Here is a 6,000-nt window from a genome sequence, read left to right as displayed (position 1 = left end):
ATGACTATGACTGGATCTTCGTTGCTATGAATTACAATGTTTAGTCAGCCCTTGATCTTTGAAAGTGCTCTGCATTTATGCTTTGCTATCTCAGAAAGAGCTAGCACGATACTACCTATTCATATTGCTTCATGCTTGTTTTGATTGAAGTGTTGGTATTTGAAACTCATTATTATTTGCTCGTTAGCTGATTATGCCATTGATATTAGTTTACCGTGAGACCTTTGTGTCACTTGCTTATGTGGTTAACTTTTGATCTTGTTGAAATTCTGGTTATGAGTTAGACATACTTGCAACAACAAGATCAAACAGAGTTTGTCAAAGTTTTTCTTTCTCTCTCAGTTTGTCAACTGAGTTGCTTGAGGACAAGCAAGGTTTTAAGCTTGGGGGAGTTGATACGTCTCCATCGTATCTACTTTTCCAAACTCTTTTGCCCTTGTTTTGGACTCTAATTTGCATGATTTGAATGGAACTAACCTGGATTGACGTTGTTTTCAGCAGAATCGCCTTGGTATTGTTTTTGTGCAGAAATGAAAGTTCTCCAAATGTCCTGAAAATTTACGGAGATTATTTCTGGAAAATATGAAAAATACCTGCGCAAAGATCCACCGAAGGGGGTGGGCCAGTGGGCCACAAGCCCTGTAGCCGCCACCCCTCCCCCCCCCCCAAGGTGGCGGCTAGCAAGCTTGTGGGGCCACGTGGGTCTTCCGCCCTCATTCTCAGCTCTATAAGTTCACTTTCATCCCAGAAAAAATCAGGAGAGAAGATTTCGTCGCGTTTGCGATACGGAGGCGCCGCCACATCCTGTTCTTCATCTAGAGGGCAGATCTAGAGTCCGTTTTGGGTTCCGGAGAGGGGAAATCGTCGCCATTGTCATCATCAACCTTCTTCCCTCTCCAATTCCATGAAGCTCTTCGTCGTTTGTGAGTAATCTATTCGTAGGCTTGCTGGGCGTTGATGAGTAGGATGAGATCTATCATGTAATCGAGTTAGTTTTGACGGGGATTGATCCCTAGTATCCACTATGTTCTGAGATTGATGTTGCTACTACTTCGCGATGCTTAATGCTTGTCATTAGGGCCCGAGTGCCATGATTTCAGATCTGAAATTATTATGTTGTCACCAATATATGTGTGTTTTAGATCCGATCTTGCAAGTTGTAGTTACCTACTATGTGTTATGATCCGGCAACCCGGAGTGACAATAACCGGAACCACTCCCGGTGATGACCATAGTTTGAGGAGTTCATGTGTTCACCAAGTGCTAATGCGTTGGTCCGGTTCTTTATTAAAAGGAGAACCTTAATATCCTGTAGTTTCCTTTTGGACCCCGCTGCCACGGGAGGGATGGACAATAGATGTCATGCAAGTTCTTTTCCCTAAGCACGTATGATGACACACGGAATGCATGCCTACATCACATTGACGAACGGGAGCTAGTCACATATCTCTTCGTGTTATAACTGTTGCATGATGAATATCATCCAAACAAATCACCGATCCATTGCCTAAGAGTTTGTCCCACTACTGCTGTTACTTGTCTTGCTCTGCTGCTACTACTGTTACTTGTCTTGCTCTGCTGCTACTGTTGTTACTTGTCTTGCTTTGCTGCTACTGATGTTACTTGTCTTGCTCTGCTGCTACTGTTGTTACTACTGTCGCTTGCTACTGTTGCTACTCGCTACAGCTGTCACTATTGTTGTTCCTTACCACTGCTATTACTCGTTACACTACTGCTACCTAATACAATTTTGGTTCGCTGGTCGTTGACGGGAATAGACAATTTCTGTCAAAGGGCAACTTCTGGCGCCATTGATACAATCATTAGGAATAGTCTGCCGTCAACAGATCATTTCTGACACCGTTGTATCATACTACTTTACTGCTGATACTTTGCTTGCAGATATTAATCTTTCAGGTGTGGTTGAATCTGACACATTCAGCTGCTAATAATTGAGAGTATCCTCTCACTTCCCTTGGTGAATCAACAAATTGGGTTGAATACTCTACCCTCGAAAACTGCCTCGATCCCATGCGCTGGTGGGCCATCAACAACATTCTTCTAGTTTCGTTGCTGGGGAGTGCTAGCAGCATTCTTCTGGTGCCGTTGTAGGGGAAGGTATGTTGACACGGAGTCGCCGACCGTCACCGTCAACCTTAACTTAGGAAGTTTCACCTTAGCTCACAAGGTGTGCTCTCTGTGATATCATCCGCTGGGTAGCGACGAGGAGGATACGTCGTCGGTGCATCATCACCCTCATCCTGGAGCTGCGTGGAAGCGACACTGCTTTTCCGATTCGATGCAGCTTCTATCATGAGCCGCTCAGATTGGCCGCTACCTTGTTGTCTGCCGATTTGATCCTGCTACAGCCGCTTTACTGCTTCTTCTAGATTATGCAGTCGGTCTGCCTCAGCCGCTTTATCACGTGCCTCCTTTTCCTTTCTCCTCTGATGGCTTCTATCGGGAAATCACTTCCTTTCCTCGGAGAACACAAGAATCCATGGCGGGGAGCCTGGTAAGCCTCGTGCTCGCCCTTTGTGTTCCTTATTCAGAAGGGCGCGTGTGAGCTTGTCGTTCTCTCTATCGGGTAAGAACCATCCCTCTTCAACATCTTGTATTGCACGTCTAATCTCCTCGATGGGTAGGGTATTATCTTTGTGTCCTTGGTTATATATTGCCTTCCCTTCTGCGTCCAACAAGCCCACATGCCCGTAAAACCAGTTTCTTGCCCGTTTGAGCCATCTTAAGGGCTCTTGAGTGATATTTTTGTCCAGATATGATGCCTCAAGTTCTTCCCACTTAGCCATCTTACTGTGTAGCCACCAGGCCCCATAATATGGTGGTACTTCTTCTTACCTCCATTCGTCTTATTTGTTGCAGACTTTTTCAAGGCGTCCTCTGATTTCTTGTACGCCACAAATTCAGCCGAGTAGTCTTTAATATTCTCATAGTCGTGATCGAAATCTGGAGTCTTATCTTTCAAGATAAAATCCTGGTGCAATCTTTTTTTCCATCCCCTGAATAGATCGGCCATCTTCTTAAGAGACCACTCCTTGACTTTTTTCTCTAGGGCCTCTTTTCGCCTATTCATTTCATCCTCATTTGGCTCCTCCTCATCTGGATCAAGCTCTGGCGCCGGCAGGGTGAAATGAAGCATGAGCTTTCTCCAAAGTTTTCTTTGGCTGTTGTGCCGACATATCAGACTCCTTCCTCCCTTGGCTTAATCCATTATCGAGTTGTGATAGGGATGTGGTCCCTAACAACAAATCTGCATGCCGTCACAAACTTCTGGTTGGGCCTCCTTTCGTCCGTACTGAGCTCACTTTGAATTTAGGTTGAATTTTCTCCATAAATTCTCATATATTTTCAATTTTTTCCATTATTTTTGTTTTGTTATTTGCTTTATTTATTTTGGCTTTTTCTACTTACACCTAAATACTTACACCTAAATATTTAGTTTTCAAATTTGAATTCTTTGAAATTTGTGAATAACTTACTTTCATTTTTTCATATTAAAGATTTTTTTCTCTTCTATTTTAGTTTTCTATTAAAGATTTTAACGAAAAACTTTATGAAAATTCTTTTGAGTTGATCTTTTTTTGTTTCTTTTTAGTTAATGTTTTACTTGAATCTTTTTAACAAATAAGCACTTTGATAACTTTAGTTGATTATTTTTAATTCATTCATTTTACTTAATGTTTTAGTTGATTCTTTTTAGTTGGCTATTTTTTTGTTTTCTATTAAATATTTTAACAAATTTTTAACAATTTGTGACTTCATTTGGTATTTTTCGTGCATTTACTTTTTTTTAGCTGGTTGACCCTGAAATTGAAAAGCACTACAAATGAACTCTGAAAATGTTGAAAGTTGGCATGGTATCATCATTTCACCCACATTGCATGTGCTAAAAAGTCGAGAGGGTTACGACAAAAACTGGTTACACTTCGTGTACAAAACGGATAATCTCTCTCGAAGTATGAGGGTTTCGAACGAGAACTCATCTTTACAAAGGGATTTCATTATTTTGAACTTATTTGAACTACATACTTTTTGTGTGTTCAAAATGCACCATTCAAAGGCACATCACAAATTTTCAACAATTTCTGACTTCATTTGGTATTTTCCGTGCATTTACTTTTTTTAGCTAGTTGACCCTAAAATTGAAAAGCACTACAAATGAACTCTGGAAATGTTGAAAGTCGGCATGGTATCATCAGTTCACCCACATAGCATGTGCTAAAAAGTTGAGAGGGTTACGACAAACACTGGATGCGCTTTGTGTACAAAACGGACAATCTCTCTCGAAGTATTAGTGTTTCGAATGAGAACTCATCTATTACAAAGGGATTTCATTTTTTTCAACTTATTTGAACTCCATACTTTTTGTGTGTTCAAAATGCACCATTCAAAGGCACATCACAAATTTTCAATAATTTCTGACTTCATTTGGTAATTTCCGTGCATTTACTTTTTAGTTTAGCTAGTTGACCCTGAAATTGAAAAGCACTACAAATGAACTCTGAAAAGGTTGAAAGTTGGCCATGTATCATCATTTCACCCACGTAGCATGTGCTAAAAAGTTGAGAGGGTTACGACAAAAACTGGATGCACTTCGTGTACAAAACGATCAATCTCTCTCGAAGTATCACGGTTTCAAACGAGAACTCATCTGTTACAAAGGGATTTCATTTTTTTCAACTTATTTGAACTCCACAGTTTTTATGTGTTCAAAATGCACCATTCAAAGGCGCAACACAACTTTTCAACAATTTCTGACTTCATTTGGTATTTTCCGTGCATTTACTTTTTTTGAGCTAGTTGACCCTAAATTGAAAAGCACTACAAATGAACTCTGAAAATGTTGAAAGTTGGCATGGTATCATCATTTCACCCACATAGCATGTGCTAAAAAAGTTGAGGGTTACGACAAAAACTGGATGCACTTCATGTACAAAACGGACAATCTCTCTCGAAGTATCAGGGTTTCGAACAAGAACTCATCTGTTACAAAAGGATTTTATTTTTTTGAACTTATTTGAACTCAGTAATTTTTGTGTGTTCAAAATGCACCATTCAAAGGCACATCACAAATTTTCAACAATTTCTGACTTCATTTCGTATTTTCTGTGCATTAACTTTTTTTGAGCTAATTGACCCTGAAACTGAAAAGCACTACAAATGAACTTTGAAAATGTTGAAAGTTCGCATGGTATCATCATTTCACCCACATAGAATGTGCTAAAAAGTTGAGAGGGTTACGACAAAAACCGGATGCACTTCGTGTACAAAATGGACAACCTCTCTCGAAGTATCAGGGTTTCGAACGAGAACTCATCTTTTACAAAGGGATTTCATTTTTTTGAACTTATTTGAATTCCATACTTTTTGTGTGCTCAAAATGTACCATTCAAAGGCACATCACAAAGTATCATTAGTACACATCACATAAAGTTTAATACATTAGTACACATCACATAAAGTTTAATACATTACATAGATTTATATTTTGATCCCTTGCATATGATCGCTTTGGCCGTAACCATGGAGCATCTTCATTATCTAACGGGATGCTTGGGTCAATTCTCACTATGAAGGGCGGAATTTCATCAAACTTATTATAATCTGCTGACATGTCTGTCTTGTCCTCAATCCCCATGATGTTTCTTTTCCCTGAAAGAACTATGTGACGCTTTGGCTCATCGCTCGATGTATCCATTTGCTTATTTTTTATTTTTTTGGTCTGGAGGACATGTCTTTCACGTACAAATCCTGAGCCACATCATTGGCTAGGACAAATGGCTCGTCTGTGTAACCAAGATTCTTGAGATCAACTGTTGTCATTCCGTACAACTGGTCTACCTTTACCCCTTCTGCATTCATGTTCACCCAACTACACCGAAACAAAGGGACCTTAAAAGTAGGTCCGTAGTCAAGTTCCCATATCTGCTCTATGTAACCATAGTATGGGTCCTCTTTCCCATTCTCGTCTGTCGCATCATA

General features: G+C 40.1%; 1 pseudogene; it reads left to right on the top strand.

Annotated features, from left to right (window-relative positions):
• Positions 1-2,500: 2,500 nt before the first annotated feature.
• LOC123425881 overlaps positions 2,501-6,000 on the top strand; it is an 82,485-nt pseudogene continuing 78,985 nt past the window's right edge.

Source organism: Hordeum vulgare, chromosome 2H, assembly GCF_904849725.1.
Source record: "Hordeum vulgare subsp. vulgare chromosome 2H, MorexV3_pseudomolecules_assembly, whole genome shotgun sequence".
Classification (NCBI taxonomy): domain Eukaryota; kingdom Viridiplantae; phylum Streptophyta; class Magnoliopsida; order Poales; family Poaceae; genus Hordeum; species Hordeum vulgare.
Note: the sequence above shows the minus strand (reverse complement) of the source record. Positions and strands in the feature narration are given on the sequence as shown.